This window comes from Scyliorhinus canicula, chromosome 11 (genome assembly GCF_902713615.1).
Source record: "Scyliorhinus canicula chromosome 11, sScyCan1.1, whole genome shotgun sequence".
NCBI classification, from domain to species: Eukaryota; Metazoa; Chordata; class Chondrichthyes; order Carcharhiniformes; family Scyliorhinidae; genus Scyliorhinus; species Scyliorhinus canicula.
Window position 1 is genome coordinate 27,219,380 of NC_052156.1, and position 14,720 is coordinate 27,234,099.

Below are 14,720 nucleotides of genomic sequence, written 5' to 3' on the forward strand. Positions count from 1 at the left end.
TCAAGGGTCTGGGCAGCATAGAACTCACTTGAAACAGGTCATATGGATGAAGGCTCTGTGGATCGAAACTTCTGTGGTGCAGGCCGACCATGCAGTCACTCACGGGTCTTTCCTGTACCTCCCCGCTATCTCTATAGGTCTCTCTTCATAGGGGATTAGGAGACGTAACTCGGGCATTCCTCTGTCCATCTTCTCTCTTTCCCTTTTATTGTGGGATATCTTCTCCTGTGGGGCCACAAAAAGAAGATTGCAAGCCAACAGCTAGCGGGTCAATGGGGGTACAGCAGGTAGTATGAACACACACCCCCCCCCCCCCCCCCCCCCACCACCCCACCTTTGGAACCTGTAACATTACCCTGTGGAGCTCAAAAGCTCAGTCTGCCGTTCTCCATCAACCGAGCAGCAACTCAGAACAAAGAGCTCTGTCCACATTTGAAATCCTGGCCCCGTTTATGCTGTTTCTACTGGAGTTTCTGAACTTCTGTACGATCGCCAACAAGTCTAATTCGCCTCTGCATGACCATCTCATCATGGAAGTCATCTCCAGTGGGAAAGTGGGTTATCCAGCATGGGTTTCAGCCTGCTGACCTCTGCGAAGGAACACACCATTGGACCTTCTGATTCTGGAGCCTGGACTCACATGAAACAATAATTCTTATTTCTTTCTGGAGTCTTTACCCTGTACCTCTTCCTTTTCTTTATCCCTATTTATGATATGAATGTACGGGGGGGGGGGGGGGGGGGGGGGGGGAGGTGGTGAAGGGCGGTGGAGATGTTGCGAATGCTCTTCCTGCGTTCTGAGTGTGTGTAAAATAAATGAACCCTATGATTGTTGTACCCTATCTCAAGTGTGCTGTGGAGTTACTAATAAAAACTGGATCGCACCAGAACTGAACAGTTGGGGAAACACACCACCGCTCCTAAAGGGGAACAAAAATCGGAAACACCTTCCTGCTTACAGACAAATGGTGAAAGGAGAAATCAGGGCTGTTTAAATTAACCCTCCCCTGCCAATAACAATATAAACCCCGAGTCTCACTGTTCTTGCACCCCCTTTACTTTATATTGCTTCTCTGCATGAACCGTCGATGACTTCTGCTAACAGATTAATGTGCGCCCATAATCTAACAGACAGAACCCCTTTTTATCTGGGTTGTCAAACGTTGGATTTCACATTGAAGCTGTAATATTCGTGCACATATACCTTTTCTAAATATTGTGTCCAAGTCAGGACCCCATTTAACTTCTGGAACGATTACTGTGATTGCTCCAGTACTTGGAGACTTATAAATAAAGATGACTGTAGATTTCGATTTGCATTTGGCATTGAAGGTTAAGAAGAAGCAGCTTCCTGGTCTGACTGTAAATGCTTTTCAAAGTTAGCCATGTATTCCAGTATTAATATTCAAGTTGTTTCAGAATAAGAAGTTAAACCAAAAACTTTCCCAAAGAAGTATCATTTTGACAGTGCACTCAGTCGTGGTTCGTATTTCCTTATAGATTTGTTTATTTGCGAAGAGCTTTAGAAAACATGTGGGAGGATGTATAAAGTAACAATAGTGCGGCGTTGCTGCTGGCTCCACAGTGCATGCGTGCTGTTGCCAAGTGTACCCACCCCTGTGTCACATGTTTTTATTATCATGCCCTACCCAAACCAGAAAGTAAACACTTTGTATTTTTGAACTTCCTTTTCCCTCTGTGGTGGAGTCTAATATTGTGCAGCACTGGGTGGGGTTGGAGTTCTTGGCCTGTCATAGTTGGTAATTCATAAAACCTAGACAATTAATCGCTAATGGAAGCCATTTTAGCACCCTTAAAGGGAGCTCGGTATAATGTTGTGTACTAATCAACAGCTCCTGTCTAGGTTGGTGTCAGAAGCATGGTTAATGGTTAGCAGCGAGCTGGAACTGTCCCATGAAGGCTTTCAACTAAATATAGGATGACTCGCATGCCAAACAGCTAAAATAGAGGGTGATAGACAGAGCTAAGGGACCTCACAACCAACGGGTTAGATCTAAATTGTTGCAGTCTTGCCACATCTAGTCGTACGATTACACAACTCACTGGAGGAGGAGGCTCCTCAATGATGGGGTAACCCAGCACATCAGTGCAAAAGATAAGGCTGAGACTTATCTTCAGCTACGATCTTCAGCCAGAAGTTCCGAGTGGATGATCCATTTCCGCCATCTCCGGAGGTCCTAATCATCGCTTTACTCCACGTGATGTCAAGAAATGGCTGAAGGCATTGGATATTGCAACAGTTATGTACTGTGACAATATTCCAGCAATAGAGCTGAAGACTTGTGCTCCAGAACTTGCCACGCCCCTGCAAAGCTGTTCCAGTACAGTTACAACAATGGCATCTACCTGACAATGTGGAACATTGCTCAGGTATGTCCTATAAACAAAAGGCAGGACAAATGCAACCTGGCCAATTACCGCCCCATCACTCTACTCTTAATCATCAGTAAAGTGCTGGAAGGGGTCAACAGGGGTGCTACCAAGTGGCATTTGCTTCCTCTTGGCATCAAGGCAGCATTTAACTGAGTATGGCATCAAGGAGCCTGGCAAAACTTGAGTTTATGGGAATTAAGGGAGAAACTCTCCGCTTGGTTGGAGTCATACCTGGCACAAAGGAAGATGGTTGTGGTGGTTGGAGGTCAATCATCTCAGCTCCAGGACATCACTGCAGGACTTCCTCAGGGTAGTGTTCTAGACCCGATCATCTTTAGCTGCTTCATCAATGACCTCCCTTTCATCATAAGGTCAGAAGTGGGGATGTTCACTGATGGTTGCACTATGTTCAGCACCATTCCTCCTCAGATTCTGAAGCAGTTCATGTCCAAATACAGCAAGACCTGAACAATATCCAGGCTTGGGCTGAAAAGTGGCAAGTAACATTCATGTCACAAAAGTGCCAGGCAATGTCTCTCTCCAACAGAAGAGAAACCAACCATCGCCCCTTGACATTTAACAGCATTACCATCGCTGAATGCCCCAGTATCAACATCCTGAGAGTTACCATTGTCCAGAAACTGAACTGAACTAGCTATTTAAACACTGTGGCTACAAGAGCAGGCCAGAGGCGAGGAATCCTGCGGTAAGTAACTCACCTCCCGACTCCCCAGATCTTGTCCACCATCTACAAGGAACGAGTCAGGAGTGTGATGAAATACTCCCTTTACCTGGATGAGTGAAGCTCCAAAAACACTCAAGAAGCTCAACACTGTCCAGGGTAATGTAACCCACTTGATTGGCACCCCACAAACAGCCACTCCCTTAACCAGCCATAAGAATGTCGCTGCCAATCCCTCCTGGTATTCCTGGCTCTCCCTTTGCATCTGAAGCATCTGAGGGATGAACTTGTCCAGAGGCATGGCACCTGGCTGGGGCACAGTTGTGTCCTAAGTTCCAGCAGACCCCGGCTGCCCTATACATGGGATGAGCCTACCTACGCCTGATGTGCATCAAAAACAGTGTGGTGCTCACCAGATAATGACCCAGAAGCCTGCCTGTTATGTTTGTCCACCGAGGTGTGTGTCTCTGCGCTGGTGGATGGTGCGGGTGATAGCGGCGACGCTTCATCCGTGACCTCCTCCGATATCTCAACCAAGGTGCTTTCGAGGGTGGGCAGTGGGGGATTGCTGGTTGATGGGCCAGGCTCTTCACTTGATGTTCGCGTAAGGCAAGCGATATGGTTTTAGTACATGGCCTGGTCAAGGAGTTGGCAACAAAGCACTCACTTGAGATTGATCATCTGTATGAAGGTGCATTGGCTCCTCACTTTTCTCCTGCGGGTCAACCTCACTCTCACTGTCAGTGCAGGCCCACTCCTGCTCCTCCCCTGAGAGGTCTACGCTGTCTCCTCAAAAGGCTGTCTCCTCAAATGGAGTCAGGATCCTCAGCTCCGGCATTTCACTGCCCATTTTCTCCATCTCTCTCTGGTTGTGGGACATCTTCTCCTGCAGGGACACAGAAGGGGTTAATATGAACTGGATGCCTGGTGAGTTAGAGGTTGATGACAACCAGCATGTAAGGAGGAAGGGGTTCTGATGAGGAGTGTCGGAGGGTGTGCTATCAGTCCGATGTTGGGTGGTCGGATGCTGGAAACTTGCGAGGTAACATTCCGGGGTGACGGAATGGTGAAGTATCAAGAGGAGACAGGGAGCACGTACCCTTGCTGATTCATTCATCTTCTTCCAACACTGCACTCCTGCCCTCTCAAACCGCTGCAACAAAAGCCTCAAGAAGGTGGCTCACCACAGCTATCTCAATGGCAATTAGGAGCAGCAAATAAATGTTGCTATGGAAGGGCGGCCCCTTTAAGTAGCGAGCCCTCGCGGCCCACTTGGGGCCTACCATGCAAGAGCGCGCGACCCCTAACCAATGGGGAGAAAGCACTGGGCCCTGGGAGCAAGGGCCCAGGCGAAGTGGATCCTGGAGCCAGAGAGATACTACCTAGTCATCATTGGTCTGTGCCTGTAGATAGTTGCCTTTCCCTGTTGTAATAAACCTCCTTGTTCATTACTGGAAGTCTCAAGTGCATTGTCTCGAGCCACCACAGTTGCCATTACCAATGAAGACCACACATCCTATGAATTATTACAAAAATCATGACACCACCAACAATGGAGAGGCCTATCACAGCGGCTCCTACAAAGGTACAATAATTCCTAATCATTCGAACGAGTTTTCAATGAAACACGTTCTTCCGCCTCCCAAATTTACTACCGAAGAGGATGTCACGAAACATTCATGTTACAACGGGCTGATGTAACTCAAAAGTTTCTAACTCCTGTGTGGCTGGGGGCATTTGCTCACCAAGTCATTTAATTCATTCAGTCAGTCAAAAAGCCCAGGGCAAAGAAAAATCAGCTAAATGGTAATCTGATTTTCATTAACACAGCAAATGATATCCTTACTGGGTTATTTTGTATGGCATTGCCTTTCATGACAAATATAAGAAATGGATCGCGAGGGTGGGATTGTGTACAGCTGCAATGAAAATCGAACATTAAACACATTGCAGCCTCCTCAACTAACTTTGATGCTCACCCACATTTTGCCACAGGGAGCTACAGATGCTCATCAGCTCTTGTGACGAGCGGCCCCATTGTGAACTAACATGAGCTTTCTGCTGACTTCCGAGAATAAAATGCACTCTAATTACGCAGAAGGTTATGGAGCTTGCTCAATGTTAGGAAAGGATTTCAGTGTTAAGCCTCTGTTTTTACCACATGGTGGAAACATTAAATCAATCCCAGAAATAAAATAGTAAAGGAAGTTTTCATTTTAATTTTCAACTCCATTCCATTTTCTCTGTAATAATTTGTTTAATTTATCAATTTTGAGGGCATATTATACCCTTCCCAGGCATTTCATCAGAACACTGGCCAATTCCACTGCGTGGGTCTCACCCCACAATTCAAAAAGATGTGCAGGGTAGGTGGAATGGCCACGCTAAATTGCCCCTTAATTGGAAAAAAATAATTTGGTACTCGAAAATGAATATAAAGAAGAGCAGTCGTAGACCTCCCATGCCCTTGCTCGTGGTAAACAGCATGTTGTTATTACCAAGGGAGTGAAGACGGTCTGGATGCAGGAGTATGGTTAGGACCTAAGCCAATGAAAGTATTTGGAAACAGTTTTGGAATAAATATGCTTAGATGTACATTTTTGAATGACTTCTCGAAAAAGGCGGGGGCAATGCCAGGGTGCCGGGGGGAATTGCCCAGCCTCAGCCCACAATCCCAGGGGCTCCACGCACCTCCAGCATGGTCACTATGACTGGCTTTTGATTATGGAACAACCCCGACCTTTCCAATCTCTCCTCATAGCTACAATTCTCCAGCCCTGGCAACTTTGCAGTAAATCTTATCTACACTCTCTCCAGAGTAATAAGGTTCTTCCTGTAATGTGGTGACCGCATTTCTTGCTTCACTTCTGTAAAGGTGGGTGTGGACCTTTCCTTTGGGTGAACAAGCACACTGAAATGGCATTTGGCCTCAATGTGACATGGTCAACTATTTTGCGCATCTCAAAACTTCGAAATAAGTTTGGAAATTCTGTCTTGAATCCTTTTGGTTTGTCTTGGCTTCCCAGTCCTTCTACCTTTTGGATGATTTGCGAATCCATGCAAGCTTTTCAGCTTTCTTTTTGGATCATGTACAAAGTTTCTGTGATTTCTCTTCCTTCGTACTGAGGTGTAACAGCCAACTGTCTCTCACTCTTCAGCTGAGTGACTCCTGGATCGTGGAGTTGTATGGTCAGTGGCAGGAGAAAATCTTACTTTAGCCACTGGTTTGTGTCTGAAAGATCTGAATGACTCCTGCTCCAGTGTCGAATTTGAAGTTTGTGTTGGGTTGTGTCCGTTAACTATGATGTCTGCACTCCAATGGTTCCCATTAGATCAAACAAAGAACAAAGAAAAGTACAGCACAGGAACAGGCCCGTCGGCCCTCCAAGCCTGTGCCGACCATGCTGCCCGTCTAAACTAAAATCTTCTACACTTCCGTATCCCTGTATTCCTATCCTATTCATGTATTTGTCAAGATGCCCCTTAAACGTCACTATCGTCCCAGCTTCCACCACCTCCTCCGGCAGCAAGATCCAGGCACCCACTACCCTCTGTGTAAAAAATCCTGTAATTTTTCCCAAGGATGGTACTTCATTGTTTTTCGCATCTTCCATTTCTTGAATGCTGCATACTTTGATTATTTTCTCCATAATTTTCCATGTTGGGAGTTTTTGCTGCTTGAAAGCATCCTTTCTTTTCGAGAATGGCACGTTGCATTCTCGACACAGCATTCTTTGCGTGAATACTGCCTTTTCCTGCAACAGTTTGAACACCTGAGTAATTGTGGCTACCACACCCTCTCTGCTCCTTCTCTGTTATTGAGTAGATGTGCTGCCACTCCTGTGTCCTCCAAACTGCACTTTCAGTCTTTTCTATCCACATTATGAAGCTCAGCTGACCTATAACTTTTATGTTGAATTTGGCTACGATGAGCCCAAGAGCCTTCACTTCAGGTGTAATTCATCAGACTTCCTTGGTGCTTTTAATCAAAACAAAGTTTATTATAAGAATGTAGTTAACATATATAAAACAGTTAGCAAGACGTTGTTCTCAATTACAAACATGAAAAAAAAACAACAGCTACAGTAATCTACGGATATAACTCTTAATGAATCCCCCTTAGTAGCTGTTCCAATTCAATACAAAATCCATTAAAGCAAACCCCCTTTCAAGGGCGTGGCCCAGCACACTGTAATCTCACTTGAATGGGACTGGTCCTTTCCCTGAGATCCAGCCTCCAACCAGCAGATTCAAAACTCCTTACAGAAAGCAACTCTACCTTTAAAGTTACCATGGCAGTTTGTCACACCCAATGTGCTTTCAGTTCACTGGAACAGCTTTAGAATGAAAACAGGGAAACACTGCTTCTCTTCTGCAGTCCAAATCGACAAACTGAAAGCGAAACCCAAACACTGAACCCCCACTCACCAGACAGCCACAGCCCAGCACCACCCGCGAATGACATCACTGATGCAGTCCTAGAAGCCATGTGGTAAGACCAAACCTTACTTAAAAGGACACTCATATGACAGTTCCCATTTCTGGCAGCATGGTAGCACAATGGTTAGCACAGTTGCTCTAGGTCCCAGGTTCGATTCCCGGCTTGGGTCACTGTCTGTATGGAGTCTGCACGTTCTCCCCGTGTCTGCAGGTTTCCTCCAGGTGCTCCAGTTTCCTCCCACAGTCCAAAGATGTGCAGGTTAGGTGGATTGGCCATGATAAAAAATTTCCCTTAGTGTCCAAAAAGGTTAGGTTGGGTTACGGGGTTGGGGTGGAGGTGTGGGCTTCGGTGGGGTGCTCTTTCCAAGGGCTGGTGCAGACTCGATGGTCCGAATGGCCTTCTGCACTATAAATTCTATAATTCTATGATTCTGCTTGCCTTGTTAGCTGCATAGCCTGTGAAAGCATTAAATCCTGTCTCAACTGTGGAAAATCTGATAAAGTCTCCGATAACAATGCGATGCCAACTGAATTGATCTTTCAGGGCTCTATATTCACAATTCTCAGCTAGTTGGTGTAAATCGTTAATGAAGGAATCTATGCTATCTTTGGGGGCATCTATTGAAATTTTCCTTCAGGCTGAAATATGTATCAAAAACGTTTATAACACCTTTGTATGTCATTCCGTCTTCATTAATACACTGTGTGACTAATATATTATCTTTACTATACAGCCAATGGCGAAGGGAAAGTATTGACCTGTTCCTTGCTCAGCTTCTCTGCTAGTCCTGCAGCTCTGTACTTGGTAAATCTATATCGCCAGCTCCATCTCTTCATCGTTTAATCCAACCCTTCTACATGATCAAAGCATCTTGACAAAGGTAAGATTTTCCCCATGGCTTTTGTCCACTCTAACTTTTCTTCAAGTTCTCTCTGCGTGTTCTCAGGTTGTCCTCTCCTCACATATGTTTTGCTTGCTGCTAATCAGCCACTGGAATCTTTATCCCCTCCATTTCCAGTCATGTTTGGATGTTAACTCGATGATCTTTCGATTGTTTTTCCCACTGCCACCATTTGTTATCACCATTATGGGTCTTCCATTGTGGGTCTTCCATTATGGGTCTTAGCGTATGTTATCCTTGGTTATGGTAGATAGTAGGCAAAGTTTTCAGGGCCCGTTTGCCTCGTGCGCAAATCGCGTTATGGCTGCTAACTCTCGCGGGAGTCCATAACGGGAATTGTGCCGCTGAGATCTCAGTCTGAGATCTCCCCTGCCCCCCCCCCCCTCCCCCCACTGGCAATGTAATCAGGTACCCTTTGACAAAGGGTCATCTGAACTCGAAACATTAGCTCTTTTCTCTCCTTACAGATGCTGCCAGATCTGCTGAGATTTTGTAGCATTTTCTCTTTTGGTTTCAGATTCCAGCATCCGCAGTAATTAGCTTTTAATCAGGTACCCGCCCTTGATTACCATGAATTTAAATATCATTAAACATCTTAACATTGTTGCTTTTGGGATCATTAGATCTTCCCTCCTTCCCCCCCCTCCCCAACTAGTGTGAAGTAATGCTGTCAGGTCACCTTGATGCCTGCGTGGTGTGGGGACTGACCCGACAATTGAGCTGTTGGGGGAAGTTGTCCCCTGAGTTGGAGATTTCGGGGTGTTTCCTCTCGTCTGCCGGGGGGGGGGTGGTGGTGGTGGGGGGGGGGGGGGGGGGGGGGGCGTCTGGAGAGGGGGGGATGGTGGAGGCCTATAACTTCACCATGAGGTTGCTGATGAGTCTAGTGCCCCCCACCCTCCCCTCCCGCTGCTGGCTGTGTAATCCCTGCCAACTCTTTGAACTTGCGCAGAGTGCCGTTCGATCTGGCTTAAAAGGCAGCATTGCATTTCTCACCTGGTCCAGCTCTCTGCGATTTTTGGAAAATATTGTCCAGCGATTGCTGAAGACAAGGCTGTTCATAAACTTTACCTTTCATTAAACATTCTTCAAGCTATATGTAGGACAAGGCTTAGCACGAGGCTTCACACAGAACCATCCCTCAGTAGGCTCTGTTGTCATGTGATGATCCACCACTGATGATGATGATGTCTATTTACATATTTATCATTAATCCTTTGCACAACACAGGAAATGCAGCAGGAAATTTGTGCACAGCAAACTCCCGCAAATAGCAATGTGATCGTAATAAGATTATATGCTTTTAGCGATGCTAAGGCATAAATATTAACTCGGACATCACAGAGAATGCTTATGTTCTTCGTTGACATTCATCTGAGGGATCAAACAGAAGCACCTTTCACATTACATCTGAATGATGGATAGCTTTTTAATACCTACTTTGAGTACACTTGCACCCTTCCGTCTCTCACAGTTAGGCACAGCCTCCCAACATCCCCAGAAACGTTTATTGAACCACTTAGATGGTTCCATTCAGGCTAACACATCAAATCAAAATATTATTTTAAATTTGCTGACTTTTTACAAAAGAGGCATATGCTCAAGTCCAAAGATGTGCAGGTTGGGTGGATTGGCCATGAAAAATTGTCCGAAATTCTTTGATTAACCTAGGACAAAAGTTCGGCGCAACATCGTGGGCCGAAGGGCCTGTTCTGTGCTGTATTTCTCTATCTCTATCTATCATAAATGAAGATCGCAGAAAATTGAATATATAAATCTACGTTTGACTTTTATCTATCCCTTATATTAAACTTGTAGCTTCCAATTTTAACAATAGCTTTCAAGCCACCAGCTATTTAATATTAATAACATTCATATTTTGTTTTTTTTTCACATTTTCATGGTTAGAGATATATTTTGAAGAAAGGTGCCAATTTGTATTATTTTGTTCAAAACACTACTTGCAATGTTAGATAGACTGTACTGTTGATTAAGAATGTAAACTTTTATATGGAGCACTAAACAGTCTAAAACTGAAGGAAAGGTTAAATTAAATTGGATATTTCCTTTTTTATGAAGATTTCGGAGGAGGCACTTGCTGCAACACACTAAAAATCATCTGGAAGAATGAAGCTGAGATATTTATTTCTTGCTGGGAATGAAAGATGCCTTAATAAAACCATGAGGCTGATTCAATTATGGCGAGAGCGCATCTTAACATCCTGGAAATGCCTTAATGAATCTGCAGCCCAAGTAGGCCCAGGAGCCTAATTCACAAGGTGCCAACTTCACTGAGTTCAAAAATTGCAAACCTTTTGGAGCCCTTGACCAGAATGCCTTTAAGTCTCATGAGATGTCTGGATCTTAGCATAAATTTGGTCATCTGCAAAAATTGGTAAGCCACTTCATGTGTTCACCCTTTCAGTGTTGCTCACCTGTTTAAATATGACATGCTCCTGGGATTTGTTACCGTACCCATTATAAATTTAAATTCTGAAGGGTGCTTTAGCATGCGTTAATATTTTCTTTTTATCTGCATTGTCTTTGATGTATTTTTGCTTGTTGATTCCTGTTTCTGACCTTTTGCATTCCAGCAACTCCTTTTGCAGATACCTGCCCCCCAGCACCCACGCCGACAGGAGATGTTTCATTGGCAATCGAACCACAGCTCCTGGGAAGAAAAGTCTGTACATTACAGTGACTGTGAAGCACTGAACATTATCATTTACTTGAACCCTCGTTCCATTTTACTTCGCTTTTAAATTAAATTGTTATTTGGCTCGTTCCCACAACTCTTTCATGGCTCTGTTGCGTGTGTTCTGTGCAATTGTCTCATTTGTGTGAAGAGCGCATTATACAGACCTCCACAGTGTTCTTTGTGTGCCTTGGATTAAATGTCTAACACATATCAACACAGTTGGATAGGAACCACAGGGAACCTACAAATCAGCAGTAAATTACACTGCTCCTATGTCTGCCATTATTTCCAAACAATGCTTTCAAGAATCCTTCTCCAATAAGGCCTCAGTCTGGATAGTTGTAAAGGGGAAGGATTTCCATGCAGGTTCTCCCAACCTCCCGCCATATCTTTCACAGGAGTGCTGCAGAATCCCCAGCAAAATGGGTCACATTGTCTTCCTGGCCACATTTTTCTGGGATTTTCCCTGTTTCCTGGCTCATTGTGGGATGTAGGAAGATCAGGTCAATAGTGAATTCCTCACCAGATTACTCGAGCATGGCTCAAATTAAAAGTAGAATTTTGCAGCCCAAACCTAGCAGCGGAAATCTTCCAGGCCCGCCGACGTTAATGGACTTTTGAATGGCTCGTGTATTTTCCGTCCCCGTCCCGCCATGATGGAGCTGTAAAAGTCTACCCAAGGAGCAGCATTGGCAGCATACGTATCCACAAGAAGGATCATCTTACCATGTTAACGAATGAGACCAAGAGCGGGATTCTCCAGTCTCGTCTGTGGCAGGACCCGTTGCGAGTCAGAACGGAAAATTTGGCGTTCCAGCCATAATTCCATTCACTTTCAGCGGCACCAGAAAATCCCAACCGCGAATAGGGATGGAAAAGTTAGGCCTATGCATGGGATTTTCCAGCCCGATGGCCATATGCCATATGCACCTGCTGCCCGGGAGCCAACGGCCGCGCCTGCGTTACCTCACCTGAGCGGCGTTTAACACTGGTTTCCAGAAACATGGACCGGGCATGTTGGCACCTCGGGGAATCTCGCAGGCCATTAGAGACCCCCGGGTGGGTGGGTCACGGGGTCTCAAATGGCCTGGGATACTCCTCTGAGGTGCTCCCCACCTTGGCACTGCCAGCCTGATTGAGTAAAACAAAATGTGTTGTCTGCACTGCAGTTAAATCTGCAAGTAGTTTTTGTAGTGAAATACAAAGAGAGAGGACTGTGACTTCTGAATGCTAATGAAGCAGCTTTAGCTCAGATAGAATTTTCAAATGTTATGTTATCCTTTGATAACATATTGTAGTTTGCTCACAGAAAAACCCCATCACTTAGCTTTAGGCTTCCATTTCTTATTCTGTACAGAACATCAATACACTTTTCATGATGACCTCCCTTTTAGTAACTAGATTGGGGTGACGGATTTAATGTCCCAGTGCAGACCCTCGCTGATTATCTCACTCTGGCTTCATCTCGTGATCTCTGAAAAGAACAAGTTTGGGGATTTAGTTTCCACTGGGTTATTCATACCTAATTTGCTTCTGTTTGCTTTAATGTATCCTATTAAATTTAACAAATTAATCTGTCAGTCCTCAGGTAGTTACCACAGTTATGAGCCTCAAAAGACAATTTACAAAAAAGTTTCTGTCTAAATCACTTTCCAGATTGTCAGGTCGCTCAGAATGAATCACCTATCTCCACTTTGCAATAGGTTTCAGTACCAGCCTCTGGAATATTGGGCGGAATTCTCCAACCCCCCACAGGGTCGGGGAATCGCCCGGGGCCGGATTCCCACCCGGGAATCGGCGGGGGCGGGAATCGCTCCGCGCTGGTCGGCGGTCCTCCCGCGGTGATTCTCCGGCCCGCGATGGGCCGAAGTCCCGCCGCTGTCAGGCCTCTCCCGCCGACGTGGTTTAAACCACCTCTGGTGCCGGCATGCTGGCCTGTCCTGCGATCGGGGCCCACCGATCGGCGGGCGGGCCTGTGCCATGGGGGCACTCTTTTTCTTCCGCCGCCGCCACGGACTCCACCATGGCGGAGGCGGAAGAGAACCCCCTCCACCGTGCATGCGCCTGGGTGACCACAGCGGCCGCTGACGCTCCGGCGCATGCGCGGACTCACGCCGACCGACGAAGGCCTTTCGGCCAGCCATTCGCGTCGATCGGCGGGGTGCCAAAGGCCATTTGCGTCGGTCGGCGGAGCGGGAGGCACTCCGGCCGTAGTTCGGAGTGGTTCTCGCCACTCCGGGACGCCGGGACCCCCCACCCGGCCGGGTAGGGGAGAATCCCGGCCATTATTCTACTAGTCTTCAATAAATTGGCCGGGGGATGAATTCTCCATTTCAGCGGCTAAGTGCCAGTGCCAGCATAGCATGTGTGGTCTTTACGACCAAAAATTCAGCGTGAACCCCTTACTGATGACAGCACCAGTGAGGTGCCAGCACCAGCGCCGACTGAAACTCCCGCCACCCACGGCGAAGAATGGCCAGGTCCTGGGATCCAGCAGACCTCGGATGCGCACGGCGGATGACCTGCAGCAGTCGCGCCATACAACATGGCGATAGCCGTGCACGGACCCAACCCATCATCCATGACCCCCACAGCCCATGCACTGGCCACCCCCCACCAGTCCCCCCCCCCCCCCCAGCCCTCTCAGATGCCCTTCTGGCCAGCTGCACGGGTCCTGGTAGAGTATGGTGGCACTGGACACAGTCAACATTATGGAGATGGCGGAACATGACTAACCGGCATCAAACCAACGCCGGTCCCGATTTCAGCATCGGAGCCCATTCTCCACCCAATCGGCGAACATGGTGCGAGATTTTCTAATCCTGAGGCTCAGTGTTGACCCCGTCGTAAATGCCGTCGCGTTTCTCGACAGCGTCAGCACGGCCCCAGGATCAGCAATTCTGGTCCCTACAGGGGGCCAGCAGTGCGCTGGAGTGGTTCATGCCGCTCCAGCTGCTGATCCGGCCGTGGAATGGGCGCCATATGCAGTAGGAACCGCACATGTGCAGTCCCACCGGCATGATTTCCGCGCATGTGCGGTGTCTCCCATGTCCGTGCTGGCCCCGACCCAATGTGGCACAGGAGTACAGGCTCCGGCGCGGAAGAAAGGAGGCCGGGAGACAGAGAGGCTGGCCCCCTGAACGGTGGGTCCCGATCGCGGGCCAGGTCACATCGGAGGCCCCCCACCAGGTCGGACCCCCCTCCGAACGTCACAATTGGGGCTTCACAGCTGGCAGCCCCACCCTCCACTAGCACAGATATAAGCACCCCGGTGGGAAATGTTAGTGGGTCAGGCTTCTGGAGCATAATCTGGTGAGCACTACACTACTGCTGATGTACATCAGGTGGAGGCAGGAACCCCCCAGGCAAGACAGCAGTCAGAGGACTGCTGGATCCCAGGACCAAGCTGGGTCCCAGCCTGATGCTGAGCCTCTGGTGCAGGATTACCCGGAGCTGATGGAGACATTAGGGGTTCAGCTGGGACATTCAGGGGGATATGTCAGCATCAGTCCAGAAGATCCATAGCCGCTGGGAGGAGTCCCAGAGGCTACGGATGCTGCAGCTGTCGCCGGCCATGCGTGGCACCGGGACCAATACTGCTAGGGTG

General features: G+C 47.3%; 1 long non-coding RNA gene across 1 annotated transcript in view; it reads left to right on the forward strand.

Annotated features, from left to right (window-relative positions):
- The window catches only part of LOC119973953, a 75,487-nt gene extending 64,280 nt beyond the window's left edge, over window positions 1-11,207 (forward strand). The window contains exons 2-4 of the long non-coding RNA XR_005462425.1: window positions 8,251-8,397; window positions 10,495-10,810; window positions 11,010-11,207. This is a non-coding gene — a long non-coding RNA (uncharacterized LOC119973953). The remainder of the gene's footprint in view (window positions 1-8,250; window positions 8,398-10,494; window positions 10,811-11,009) is intronic.
- Window positions 11,208-14,720: the final 3,513 nt, after the last annotated feature.